Source organism: Opisthocomus hoazin, chromosome 21 (assembly GCF_030867145.1).
Source record: "Opisthocomus hoazin isolate bOpiHoa1 chromosome 21, bOpiHoa1.hap1, whole genome shotgun sequence".
Lineage (NCBI taxonomy): Eukaryota > Metazoa > Chordata > Aves > Opisthocomiformes > Opisthocomidae > Opisthocomus > Opisthocomus hoazin.
In genome coordinates this window covers 11,733,988-11,749,044 of record NC_134434.1, presented here as the reverse complement: position 1 = coordinate 11,749,044, position 15,057 = coordinate 11,733,988, and the positions used below count along the sequence as shown (strand labels likewise).

The following is a 15,057-nucleotide window of genomic DNA, read 5'->3' as shown; positions in this document are numbered from 1 at the left end:
TGTGCTTCCATTCAGGCAGGAATCAGGGAACCCCAAGCATCTATAAAACATACTGTTAGTCTGTGTCATGTGGTAGCTGTTTCATGACGGAGATGTTCCAGCTGCCTGAACTTGAGCTTCCTTGCGTGTGTGAACGTGCCCATGGAGCTTGATGCTGATCTCTCAGCTGGATTGCAAGAGGCTCTTCCTACGTCCCAAAGGCAAGCCTAACTAGTGAACAGGTAACAACACTTGTGGTGTTGAACGTAGTACCCACAATCACTTTCAGTTGTGAATATGGCCGGGAAGAAGAAGTGGCAGTGGCAGCTTTGATAGCACAGTATGGTGTCGGCAGTCACCTGGGAGATGGGGAGGGCTGAATCCTGGGACCCCGCTAATGGAACGGGTCGTGGAGGTTTCCCGGGATCTACGTCCTGGAGTCACCTTGACTGAGTTGGGCTCTTTGATGTGTACACCTTGTAACACCTCAGCTGTAGGCACCCAGTGTGCTTTTTGAGATTGCACCCATAAGCACACATCTTGCTCAGGCTGAAGTAAATACAGGTTTTACTGTTTGCTTTCACTGAGCTTAAAACTGGGGTAGGCAGCTAACGTCGTGTCTGTTTTCTCTGCAAAATCGGAAGTGATGCTGCATGACTTTTAGTTGTTTGGAAATATTTAGGTAGCCTAAGTAAATTGAAAACACTTAGGTAGCCTTGAAAAATGATTTTACGAAGGTTACACTGTTTTCTGAAGTATACATTTGGTTATCATGTAGATATTTTGTCACACAAAGTCTGGATAGAAAAGCTGTCCTAACTAAGGTGAAGATTTCTTGATTTTGATACAATTTTAGAGGTATGTTTTTTCCTCCCTTTTTTCCTTTACTACATTTTTTTAATATTAAAAATTTATTTTGTGACTTACCAATCCTTTGAAATATTTACTGTCATATTTACTTTCACCTTTGGTGTGGCTATTACTGGACTAAGAGGAGAAATAATTACTTCTTGTTTAGAGACTCCTGTACAACTTGTCTGTCTTGAGATTTTGGTAAATCTTGCTAGAGGTGATATTCGCGCACAAGTAACTGGTTTTCTTTGTCTTCAGCTTCCATGTATTGCCCAGTGTTGTATTTTATCTCAAAAGTAGCCACTTTCTAAACTCTTCAAAGTCACTTTTTAGATTCTTGCTTTTTAAAATCTGGGGATACTTGGGAGTAGCAGGAATCCTGCGACAAAACTTGGAGTTTGACACTTTTGAGGCTTGCTGGGATGGGAAAGGAAAGTTGAGTGGAATAACTTTGTGCTTACTCATTGCCATCTCAACATAGGAACAGCTGTTAATATGACATTAAATAGAGAAGCTCACTCCAGCCTCACAAAGCGTAAAAATGTCTTTCACAATCTCAGCTGAATGCTTTAAGTTTGCACACTCACTCATGTTGAGCCACTTGCATATGCAGACAGACTATTCTTGCTAAGGAAAACAAAGAAGCAGAGTTGGTAGTGGAGCAAAAGAAAAGAACTGTGCCTTCTGACCTTGTGTATCAATAGAACCTTTCAGTCGATGAGTGTCCTTTTCCCGGTGTTGCTGGTGGTAGTGTGTCTGAATGGGCTGGGAATTTAATTTTCGATAAATACTGCAAGCTTGGGTATCCGCCTCGACCTTTGGGAAGGAGCACATTTGACTTGGAACTTCCTTTATTGCTACTTTGCTCTGTCCATTGCTCCCCATACGCATCCTCTTCTCTGGCAGCTCATGACTCATGTTTCCCTCGTTGCTCCTTGCTATCCCTTAAGGACCTTTTTATATGATAACCGTCTTTCCGCTTCCCATATTGCTATAAATCTGTACATCTTTAAGAGCAGCTCGTCTTTCCCACTCCTCATTTCCCTGATAAATCTGCGTTCACGATTTACAGTCCTCAAATATGTCGTGGGAAGGTAAAGTGTCGATTGTGTAAGATTCTTCCCTGTGATTTAGGACAGGATGTGAGGAGCCTGGTCCTGTGAAAATATAATAGAGATTGCATCATATTCATGGAAGTATTAATACAAACTTTTAACTGTTCAAATTCTGTGGTTTGGTTTTTTTTTCCCTTCTCTTGACCACTTCATTTCAGCAGTCTGGTAGGAGCTGAGACCAGTCTACCCCCATTGAATTAAGTTGAATTAACAATTTAAGTTGAATTAACTAATGGGGAGGGAGCCGGGACTATCCCAAGTGAAAAGTCGGTCTAAAATAACCTTTTAATTATCACTTCCTGTCTTGATTTCAGATGGCTGTACGTCGTAATTTAAACATTTTTTTCCTAACTGTAAGAGCTAGAAAGTTACAAAAAATTTGGCAGAGTGGAGATTCTTACCCCACTTTCACTATCCTTAACAAGAAGGCAGTAATAAAATGATGGGAGTTGGCAACCTTGTAGTTTTCCGTTGTAGAAGTACAATCTGGATCTTTATCAACCAGAGGCATGTATTTAAAAACAACGTTCACAACCCATAAATTCTAAACTCTAGATGTACTTTCTGATGCAAGTAGAAATAATGTAATTTTACAACAGTTCTGTGAAATTGAGTGACTATGTTTAAGAAGCTGATGACTTACTTTTTTTGCAAAATGACACTGAAAAGGTTGTGTTTGAAAATACAGGCAAAAAGTACTTCAGCACAGGCTTGCATTAGGGTGAAAGGTCATTCCAGAAACATTTGTGTATAAAGTGTCAAGAAAAGTATCTTGATATAATTTATGTTAGACAGTAGTTTGAGAGAAATAGAATCTCTCAGGCCGGTGGAAAATGTTATGAATTCTGGGGATCTGGATAAATGTCGGAGGGTCCTTGGCTTTTCCTGTAGAGCGTGTTGGGTCTGTGGGCTGCAAGGGAGGCAGCTCCTGCTGGAAGGTGCCGAGGAAAGGACGGTGTTTTATTTCTCTGGTCCTCTACCAGCAGTTCTGCCTCTGCCTCACTCCTTTGTATCACAATACTTCAGAGCTGTACTTCGCACCTCATCTAGCATTTTAGTGGCAGGCTAAGCCAGGGGTCCCTGGTTCTCTTCCCCATCACGCAACACTGCGTTATGTCCTTCAGCCCTTCAGTATTGTACTACAACATGTCACCACTTTTCAGTCCCACCTGCTAAAACTGCTTTCCTCTTTTTTTTGTCTTTTTCTAATGGCGCTCTTTCTTTTTTCTGTCATTGAAGTAACTTAAAATTATTTTGGACAGGTGTTCTTTATTGGTGGTCTGTCTTTTCAAAATAATCAGTATTTTACAGTGGTTTTTAATTAAAAAAAAAAATCACTTAAGGCACTTAACAAGGAATAGACTGAGACACATTGTTGCTGTAACATTACTAAGCTAGCCAAAACCACTGGAAAATCTGATTATAAGAGATCAGTCTTATTAATTGTTGTTATGGTAAGGAAATGGAAATATGTTCTGGGGTTTCATCTTGTAAACGCTGCATATTAATCTTGAGTAAAACAAGTAATTATGCCTAGCGTATCACTTTTTTTATACTGTCTGCTTTCCTGACTCTTTCAGTGTTGTATATTGGTATGGATACACAAGAAGGTGTTTTACCTTAGTGTTTGTTCCTTAGAAGTGACAAAAAAGAATAATCAAAATGTTGGTTTTCTGATTGGTGAAGACCAATTTTGTAACATTTTTTCCCATACTGTACTCACGCTGTCATAGAAATGGAGTGAGAGAAAATGATATCAAATTAGTTGATAATCTTTTGCTTTTTTGTAGCTCTGGTTTTTGATGATTTTTGAAAGCTGACTCAAGTTTCAAGGAGGAGTAGAGTCTTACATTTTTATTATGGAGAAAACATGTCATTTTTGAGACTTGTAAGATACTAGCCTCTGATTTATGGAGAAGGAGATAAAACATGAAGAGATGTTTACAACACAATACACGACATTAAAATGTTAAAGGAATCACATGCACGTTTTATATGTCAAGTACATTCTTCTGTAACTGCAGCATGGTTAAAAAGTGGGAGCGAGCTGTAAAGATGAAAGCAGGATGTTTAAAATGGTTTGGATTTAGAAACTGAGAGATAAAATGATGTGGTTGGGTTTGACTGATGGTACCTTGAAAAGGAAGCAGACTGGACTGAATAGCTTAGCTGAAGTTAGAGAGCTGAGAATAAGAAATAAAGTAAATGTGTTAACCAGAATGAGAGAAGAAATGTAAGACCAGTTAAGATGCCTGTCCCTTCAGGGTCTGATCTGACGGCTGCGTTCTGCCCTTAATGTCATCCTGTCTTGACAGCGATGATCCCTCAGAAGTGGAGCTGTGGTGGGTGGGAAGGATGGGTTTGGTGTTAAAGTACGGGAGTGAAATACAGGATCTGAGTTGTCATGTGTGATCTTTTGTATTAAGACAAACTGTGATGGTCATTTGGATGCTGCAGTGGTGGGCACCAGGCTAAATAAAGTCAAAATAAAGCAGTTTACCCTCCAGTTTTAAATCCACTTACTATCTCTGCGCTGCCAGAAGATAGCTGTAGTCTTCACCTTTAATGATATTTTGCTGTTTTGTAGTGGCTTGGTTGACCAGTACTCGCATAACAAATTTAAAAATGCTAAAAAAAGTAATAAGCCTACTTAGATAAGCAAATATTGCCCCAGAGAAAGGTCAACTGGAGCTTACAAATACGGTAACATTTTGAAATCTACATTGCACCTCCGTTGCCTGTAGATGAAGCTGCGGATCACTGTACTGATGGTCTGAAGTCAGCGGTTTTACAGTTGTTTTTGCAAATCTGGGTTAATCAGCAATACATGGACGCCAGGGAGTAAAACAGGCAAATGGATCCAATTCGGCTACGCAGTTCAGACCACAAGGGCCAGGCAACAACGCCATCAGTTGGAGTCATGCGAGTGTGCTTGTACTCCTGCGCTCGATCGTAACGAGTCGATGCCTGTTGTATGTTTGCAGTTTTCTGACCTACCTGGTGTTTAAGGTCATGTAACGGGATGAAAGGAGTAGGAAAAAGGAAGTTTGAGGGTTTCTTGAATTTTGAAGTAAATGTTGTGAAAGAATGCGTGCCGCTGATTGTCAGAAGTCCAGCACCTTGCTCCTCTCTCGAGATATACTGGCTGCAGCTGTTTGAGCTTGCTGGGCCGGTTAGAATTGTAATTCATGGTTCAAGGAGGAGAAGAAGACCCAGGAGGAGTTAGTTACAGTGAACACCTGCGTCGCTGGGGGGAGGAAGGCGGCTGGGAGATGTGCCACCAGCTGCCATGGCAGAGCGGAGTCTGCTGCTCATCAGCTCCACGTCTTGTTTCAGGGTTGTCAGGCAGCGATGATGATGATTTTTCGTGAATGAGCCACAGTGTCTGAAATAGTTTTTAAGTATTAACTCAACCCTTCTTTCCCCTGTTGCCCCCTGCCCCATCGAACAGGTTTTGTGAGTGAGAAGGAGTCTGGGAGGTTTGTATGTGGTTGGGGCCCACTGATCTTGTGAGCATGGAGGTTTTTTTCACGTGTATCTTCTTTTGTTTCTGCAAGTTTTAGAAATATTCTGGTTTTAGCTTTATCAGAGGCCCTGCAATACTACCTGTTTCTCAGTTTCCCCATGTGAGAGATGTTTAAGGCAGAATCTTAGGTGATAGAAGTGAAAATGGTTCACATTGGACTATTAGACTCCAAGTAAACTGTTTGCTTTCCGTGGCTGTGAAAAATAATGTAAAGTGACGTGACGTTAGTAGTTGTGTTCCTTTCAGAGAGCGCGGCTGTGCTTTCTAAGCAAATCTGTAGAGAAATCTGTTATAAGGATTGAAGCGATAGAAAAAAATAAAACCAGGGTTAAACTAATGCGCAGAAAGTGGTGGTTAGTGACAGATGCCTGGATTGTTGGAGAAGCGGAAAAGAAAAATAGCAGGAGTCTGACAATCCCTCAGACCCCTTCCTCTTTATTTTTCCCAGTGAAGAAATTCAACACAGAAGAGAGAACAGCAATAATTCTTTTTATATTCCCCCAAACCAAGTGGTTTTTTTCTGTTGTCTCATCATACTTAAACTTTTCCTACCAAATATGTGTTTTATTGAATGTCTGAAGGCAGGTAGTGGAAACTTGTTATTCTGACCCTAACGTTATTACTGTGTTCTCATTCAGACCCAAGCTGGAGGAGATGACCTCTGTCAGATCATCCAGCCCACCTCCTCTTGATGCAGGAGGTTTTTCCCCAAGTAATCTCCTCAAAATTCTGTCTTGTTGACTTTTTGAAAGCCCTGAAATTTTTTTTTTTTCGCTTCTTCCCCTAGCAGATTACTACGCTGCCACGTTTGAATGAGAGAACTGGTTTTAAACACCAACAAGATTTGCTCCATACAGCGTATTTGAAAAATCAGATAGTTGAGTGATTAAAATGATTTAGAAAGAGCCTAAAATGTCTTCCCAAGGTTTTGGGTTTCCAAATCAAAATATTTCATGCCTGGCTAATAGCACCTTTCCCTTCCCACGTGCATCCCGAATGAGCCGGCTGGCCAGCACGTACCCTTTTTCGTCTGGAAACAGCGAGCAAGTCGATCAGGCTGCACTCCCGGTTCTTCACTGGAGATTAACACCTGATGCATCTCTGTCTCTCTCTGAAGTCCCCTTTGTTTTGACGGAGCAGATTGCCTGCAGCAGGCGGCCGTGCCTTTCATCTGCCCCCCCCAGCGATCAAAGATTGTCAGGAGTGGTTATTAAAACCTGGTGTTTAACTCTGGAGTGCAGGACTGTCAGTGCTGGAGGCAGCCGGTGATGTAATTTACAGTACATAATAAATACAAGAGAAGTGCAACACTGGAAGTCTATCTTGTGCTCAAAAGTGTGCTGATATATGCTGCTTTGATATTTTAACAGCTAGGCAACCTTCATTAGTGGTCATTGAAGATCATAACTTACGACTCTGACAGATGATTCATAATTGCAACAGCTAGATCAAGTTAGCGTGTAGAAATCCTTGATATCGAGTAGGAATGGCTCCGCTTGTGAAGATGTATTTCATGAGCAGTGAAAATGATGAGCACTAATGAGAACCAACCTCTGAAGGGCCGATAAATTTTAAATGCAGAGATTATCTTTGCAAAGCATAAATTATTTGACCTACAACTGAAGCTTGATAAAGGATCTTGGAAAAATATTATAAATTAATGCATACCGCTGTTGGAAGAAATTCGCTTTCCTCATATGCATATTGTGTCAGGATGGTACATGAAAAGTCTTGGAAAGAAAGTGGGTGGCTTTCCATGCCCGTAGAGGGAGGGGCACTTAGACCTCAGTCACTAAAGTGTGGTGTTCAACAAAGACAGTGAAAATAAATAAAACAGCATCCCTTTTTACTACTTTGCCTCCCACAGTGGCATTCATTGTTGGCATAAAGCTTCAGATTTTAGAGGAGTTTAAATCAAAATGCTTTCATTTGGTTCTTTCTCTTATGTTATATTTTGTATGGATTAAAATCCAACCAAAAAACCATAAAGAGTGGATAAAAAGTTATACTTAATGTTGTGCCCCTTCTTTGTGGATCATCATGCTTCATGATTTGATAAAGAATTTTTTTTCTGTAGATGCACAAAGAAAGTACATCCTGTTGTTTGTTATTTAGTTCACAATCGACATAAGTATTGGGTGCACACTTTCTCTCCCTGGTTGCATTTGTTGGTGAGCAGCTTATGTCTCAAATGAACATCAGAAAGTGGGTGGGATAGTAGAGGGGACTTTATGGAGAAGATGGGGGACTGCAGCCTCCTCTGTGCTACCAGGACTGTGCCGGGGAAACAGCCCCGCGGTCCTGGGTTTTCTGTCCCCACAGCTGAAATTGTCCTTTCATCCGCACAGGCTTTGGTGATAGATACGGTCTGAGAGTGAATACAGGGAACACTCCTGTTGTTACGCTGGAATATCAGTCTGACGGACAAGAACTTGCGGGTGGTAACTGCAGAAACCGCATCACTTCTGCTCATTTGTGAGTCCTCAAGATGGTGTGTTTTGCCTAGAGGAAGTTTTGTCTCATTAGCATCGCCCTGGAAGGTTCTCTGGAAATACTGGGGGCAAGTGAGGTAGGGAGAAAAAGAAAGAAATTATTTACCAAATGATTAATTGTCAGGAATACTTCAGTGGTGTGGGATTCCCTTTAGATCCAATGCCAGATTTCTCCTGGAAACCCTGATCACAGGCAGAACAAAGCAATTTCAAAGGACCGAAATGATGGAATGTGGAGAGAGCACTAGACAAAAGGGAAAACCTAGTACTTAATAAGATTTATCTGGCCTTTTGATCCATGGGGTATTGCCTTTCTAAGCTTAGAAAAGGAAAAGTGGAAATAACTATTCGATTTTTTTTTGTCAGTCTTGAAATACATGTTTTGACGTTTTCCAAATAGCTGAGAATTTCTTCAGCAGTGCAAGTATTAAATTCTAGCCTTATTAGATAATTAGTGAAATGTCATTTTCATTTTGTAATTTAAATGGTGTTATATTCATCCTGTTTATTGCCTTGAGTTAGACTCCTGACAGTTTCAAAATCGGCAATTCGGTACCTTGTGTACTGTACTGTACGAAAAATAACGAGTATGCGGTGAAGTATGACTCACAAGGGTTAAGGAAAATTATTTCCTGGTTCCCTGAAACAGTCTACCGACACTGTTTCTTTAGGGAATAGCTCATTGAAACACAAACCCAGAGCATTCGAACAAGCCCTTTCTTTCTGAATTATTTTAGGGTTTCCTCTTCAAATTTCCGTTGTTAAAAAGTACTAAGTAAATGCCGTGAGTTCAGATTCTGCTTTGTCTTCGTAATGTTGGATAGGTTTTGTGTGCAGTAAAATGGACTAAAAGTCCTCTTTCTGTAATTTTATATGACTGTTGTTGCTGTTAATACAAAGTTTTACTCTGCTTTGTCTTTGGTACACGCCCCGGTTATCCACAGCTGTGGCCGTGAGGAGTGGACCTAGCTAGCGGAGCGCTTTGCAGCTAGCATTGGCAAAGGCAAGTAGGGCTGGAGCAAGCACTCGAAATGTTCTTGTTTCTATGGTCTACAAAGACATTCACTTACCCTATGTGGCTTTTGACTTCTTTTTTCCAAAGCTGCAAGATTTTACAGTAAAGCCTAGTGCGAAGCTGATTCCGCTGAGCTGGTCTGCTAGAGCTCCCTAGTGGGTTTGAGGCAGGCAAGTGTCCCAGGGGAATCATCTTTTGCTCTGTTGTGGCTGAGCAGGGAAAGGAAGAAGAGAAACCCCTCGGTTATGAGGAGGGCCTTGGCACACCGTTTCCTAGGAAAGGGTGAAGGAGCAATTGCTGGGGGTGTTCCCCACTGAAAGCGGACAGGATCTTTCTTGTGCAGTTGCTAGGACTGCTGCGACTGTGAGGCTGAAGATCTGCACTAGTTATTAACAGTGAAACTCTTGTTTTCTAGGGACTTTTCATGTGGGGAAGCTCAAAGTGACTGTATTTCAGGTTTCAGTAGGGATCTGATGCACACAGATGCATATGTAGTGCATATTTGGGATAGTGCCTCTGTAGCCCATGCAATAACTAATACTGGAAGGTCTGATGACAGTCTGGTATGAAGTGATTAACTATTTCAACTCTTATTTCCTTGGTTACAACGATCCTTTGTTGTTATCTTTATGTAGAATTTAACTGTCCTGGTAGTGTGGCACAGATATCACAGTGACATAATTCTTTTGATTTTTCCTTCAAACTGCGCAAGTAGTTTGTTGGAAGAGCACTTCTAGAGTTGTCAGGATAGCAGGTCCCTGAGAGTGTGATAAAGCACGCTCTGACAGAAGCGATGCACCAATAGGTAGGTTTGGTTCCGGTTTTGAAAACTCCTCATCATATGTAATAGCAGTTGTCTGCTCCTGTGTCAGTGCCCTGGCCTTTAAACATAGAATTTTTGAAGGCACTGTAGCAGGTCTTTGAAGTAGAGTCGGTGGATCACGGCAGATACAGATTATGGAGGATCCTTGCCTGTGGTGGTAGCACAGAATCTTATTATTTAATATCGGTATTGCAATAGTGTCTTGAGAGTCCGGTGATTTTCCAGTATAAGAACATAATGACTCCTGCGGAGTTTGCAATCTGGGAAGTTACAGACTGTGAAAGTATGAGGGTTTGCCTTATGTGTCTCTGAGTCACATACTTTAGTTTTTCAGGGGAGCATAGAGGGAAAACTGAAAGCGAGTTGATTAGTCTGTAGCAATCAAAGCCGGTAGTTATTGCCGTAAGAGATGTAGTCTTGGATGGAAACAAGCTGCGTTGATGTCATGGTTTAACCCGGCAGCCAGCAACTGAGACCACGCAGCCGCTCGCTTGCTCCTCCCTGCCCCCCAGTGCGATGGGGAGGAGAACAGATGAAAAGTAAAACGCATGGGTTGAGATAAAAACAGTTTAATAAGACAACAAAGGAAGAAATAATAATAATAATTATTACTGAATAGGCAAAACAAGTGATACACAATACAGTTTTTCTCACCGCCAGATGACCGATTGCGCAGCCAGTCCCCGAGCAGTGATCGCAGAACTCGCGGATTTCCTAGACTTCGCAGAGTTCTCTGAACTCATGGAGCTTACCAAACTCACGGAAGATTTTTCTGCCCTCCAGCCACCCCCCTTTTGTGTACTGAGCATGCTGTCCCTGGTATGGAATATTCCCATTGCCCAGCCTGGGCTGGCTGCCTGGCTGTGCTCCCCTCAGCCTCTACGCCTGCTCAGTAGCTGAACATGGGAGACTGGAAAAAGTCCTTGATTTCTTAGTAACAACTAAAAGCATCAGTGTATTATCAACATTCTTCTCATGCTAAATCCAAAACAGCAGCTACTGCGAAGAACATTAAGTCTATCCCAGCCGAAGCCAGGACAATTCAGCGTGTAAAAACTCAAGGACCACCCATCTGCTTTCTGGAAGTGAACCTAGCTGAACCTTGGAAGTATGAAGATTTGTCAAAGCTTCTGTTTGTTGGTAAGGCTACTTACTGGCATCAGCCAAGAGTTTACTAAAAATCGACACACATCACATCCTAGAAGAAACAAGAAAGTCGTGGAGAGTTTATTTATGCTGATTAAAATTCTTACTCGTAAAATGCATTTGAATTTTTCCCTGTATTTCTGCTCAGGGATTGGGTTGGATGTTGCTGCAGGCACTAGCAAGGTATCTTGCTTGATTTTTGGAAGCATGCCTGTGCTGTGCCAGAGGTTTCCAATACGTGATCTGTCTAATTTATGGTAGTATGAACACACATGGCGCGTACGATATCGATGTTGCAAACTCTTGGGGTGTTTGTCAGTTGTCCTAAAAAGATCTCTTCTACCCACAGTTGCTGACGGTCGGATTTTTTGTTTTAAAATTTGTCATGCTTTAAATATACGGCATCTGACACGTTCCTTGGGAAGGTGTAGAATATATATGTATTGCTCCACAATTCCTTGGGTTCTGTTGGGAAACGGCCATCCAAACTGCACCAAAAATTCAGCAGTATCCCCAGTGGGATTATAACACTGGTATGAATAGAAAGCTGTAGTAAATGCTTTTTAAAAATTTTTATTTGTAGTGTTGAATAGCCATTTACCACTAAGTGACTTTTTAAGAGGATTCTAAGCGTAAGCTGTTTAATGAACGAGTAAACCACAGCTCTGGGCAGTAATCCATTTCTTCTGGTTTTTATGAGATCTGTGTGGAAACTGAAGGAGAAGGTTAGTTTTCAGTACCAAAATCATTAGGTGCATCATCCAGATTAAAAAGCAAGAGGCATGTTGGAAGTATCATTAAACTAGGAGAAGAAATAAAATGGGACACGTGGATGGAAAGGTAAGAGTCCTAGTAACTTAGTAATATAAGCTTTGACTTTAAACCAAACATGTTTGCAAATCTCTGAGGTTTGGTATTCTCAGGTCACTAAAGGCTAACTCCATCTGGATCTGTATAGATTATGTAAATTTTTGAAGTAAAACAGACTTCTAGAAGATGAAAATCTGTCCCTATAATCCTCCTTTTAAGACTTGTTTCTTATTACGGTCACGATTTATGTCGATGCTCCTAACAGAGACATGACAAACCATTTTAACTTCAGAGAGTATCATAAAGGTGATGGCATTTGAAAGCAGGCTGAATAGCTCAGCCTGAAACTCATTTTTATGTTCTGAAATTAGATACTTTTAAAATAACCTTTTACAAGATGCACAAAGACTTAGAATGCCTTGTGTTTATTAAAGGGCAATAAAAGCAAAATATTATCTTTGAAGGGCATCTTTATAAAAATGTTTATCTGAAATAGCCTTAGACAGCAAGGGAACTGAATTAGCAATGGAAAGCAAAGGTGCGGTGCAGCGGAGGGCTCTGCCGTGTTTAACTGGCTGCCTGTGCTGGTGTCAGCTCAGTTCCAAAAGCCTTGCTGCCGTCGCTCTCGGCAGCTTCCCGACAGCGGGAGCGTGGGGGCCGGAGGACAGCCCCTGGTTCAGCCAGGCTGTCTCTGCTCCCTGAAGTTCTCTCACTCCTAGGAAAGTTCCCGTGAGTTTGTGGATAAGTAGCAGAGCAGTGTCTGGAAGGGCCCGACGCAGAGTATAAGTTGGCAGAGTTTCAGCCGTAATGGGGAAATGTTGAGCCGCAGTCTGTGTCTTGGATTCACATTCTTCATCCTTGATTAAAGTCTTCAGAGCGAGGACCGCTCCTGGTGGAAATCACTCATGCCTCCTCCGTAAGATGATGGTCGGCTTTAACTCCCTCCTGATCTGGATGTTTTGAAAGTTCTTCTGAAGTGGGGCCAAGAGGTGATGCAGAGGCTTACGAGCGAGGCAGGTTTTGTAGGGAGAGTTAAAGTATTTTATTAGAAGTACTGCTGGAGTCAGAGAAAATGGATAACCTATAAAGCACAAACTTTCTTCAAGTCGTCATGCAGATGTGGTTCCATAGCTCTGGTCGTATCTAGAATGCAGTCAGCCTGGACTCCAAGAGCTGTTTTTATGCCAGGATTGTGTCAGAATAAATCGGTGGTATTCATACAATGCCATAATTAGTTTCTGAAGAGCATGAAGTAGGTGACACTGAGGCAGGGCGTGATGAAGGTCTGTAAAAGCACAGCTGGCAGGGAGGAGCCATGTAGGAAACGGTTATTCGCTGCCTGTTGAAAACAAGAGTGAGAGCTTTTAGCAAAAGGCGAGTTAAAAATGAACGAAAGGAGTCTGTTCTTCACACCGTGTGAAGTTACAGCAGGACTCCTTGCTACAAGAGGTTTGGATGATGAAGGTTTTGGTGATGGTGCTCATGTCATCTTTTACATCTTTGGGATTTTCTTTGTTTATTTTTCAGTTTCATTTTAGTTACAAATTGAATGACATTGAGACCTATAACTGAACATGTGATTTAAAAAAAAAAAAACACCAACACCAAAACACACCCCCCCCAGCTGCTACTGAAAATTAAAGGAGCTGTACAGCAAATTGCTTTTCTATCTAAAAATCCACCATTTGGTTTCACTTGACCCCCCCAAAAGCTGCTTTGCTTTGCTTCTGCTGCTGTTAATGCTAACTTTTTGTGCTTGGAGAGCTGTAACCATTCTTTTAAAGTCTGGATTTCACCGCAAATGCTTGAGTGGCTTTTTTGTCTCTTCTGTTGCAGGTTGTTCAGCCTCTGTTGTTTTCTTTTTTGTGGTTAAAAACAAAGGTAGGGAAGGCTGGTTTTGAGTATTTGTCCCAAAGAGAGAAATAAAAGAAACCGCCAAGTGCTTAACTGCTTTGGAATGAAACATATTTACCACAAATGGCTCTTTGCATTGCTAGAGAGCGTGAAGAAGTAGTGCTTGGGGATGCCCTTGGAAGATCTGCCCTTTTCCATGGGATCTGGAGCAGAACTATGAGTAGAAATGGTTGGTTAAGTCTGAAAGTAGGCTTTCTCCCTGTTTTCTATTTGTTTCTCTGTTACTGATGAGAGTATCAGGTTTATACCATGCTTCAGGCGGTCATGGTAGAAGTTTCCCCCTTGCTGCCTTGTCACTCTTTCCAAGAAGGTCTCTCCATAGGGACCAACACTGTGGCGTATTTCCTGAAGCCACTCTCTCCACGGATCAGTGACTGTGCTGGGGCTGCTTTGGTGACAGAGCTTTCCATGTGTAATTGTGACTACCCGTAATTTCCAAAGATACCCTTCAAAGAAGTTATCCTGTGACAGAGTCACCGTATACTTTTGCTGGCTTCAGATTTGCAGGGCCAGTGCAGAAGACGGTTTCTCCTGTGTCTCCAGAGCTGCTGCTTCGCATAGATTTTTTTAAAAGCCTGCGAGTTATGTGTGAGTGTACTTTCGTAGGCGACAGTCGTTGTATTTCAGAAAGTGGCATTAATTGTGATAATGTAGCGTACAGCTCCTCTTTGTGAAATTCAAGTCGTCTTAACATCACCACCTTCAAAGACAATAAAAATTCCAGTCTGCATTGATCTATTCCCCTGTGAGGCGTTACTGCAGTGTATATTGTATCATTCCATGTGAAATTCTTCTGCTTAATAGTCTCATTTATACACAGTTGTCTGAGGTCAGTTTTCCATTTTGCAGTTGTCAAACAGCTGTCAAATTAAGAGACCAGATCCCAAAGTTCATTTACATTTTATGCCATTCTTTGGGTGCCTGTTTCGTATCTTAATATAACTAATGATTTATCTACATATCTTAGTCTTCTTTCTGCACTTGTTTTTCACAGATGTTCACATCCTCTCACACTTCAAGAGCAGCCCTTAAAATAAAACTTCTGTAACTTTTTTTTTTATGAGGCTTTTCATTATACAGCTAAAGGAAGACGGTACTGTATCTTCAGTGCAGGCAGCGTAAGTGAAAATGGTTTAAGTTCTGGGTCGTATTAATAATAATTTGAATTCTGAACTGAAAAACAGAATAGTAAAAAAGTTTTGAAATGTGTTGCTAGAAATTATGAGAGAGAAAATCTCAATTTCATTAATTTGTAGTCGGATTTGGTTAATACTTGGCCTAGCTATTGATTTCCCCCTTGAACTTTTGATTTCTTGTTCTTCACAGGAAACCAGAATTAAAAAGGGCTTTGTTCACATGTCATCTTTGTAGTAAAATGCATTCAT

At 41.3% G+C, this 15,057-nt stretch overlaps 1 protein-coding gene across 1 annotated transcript in view; it reads left to right on the top strand.

Moving 5' to 3' along the window:
* Nucleotides 1–15,057, top strand: part of COX10 (cytochrome c oxidase assembly factor heme A:farnesyltransferase COX10) — a 109,239-nt gene that overhangs the window by 13,120 nt on the left and 81,062 nt on the right. The window lies entirely within an intron of this gene.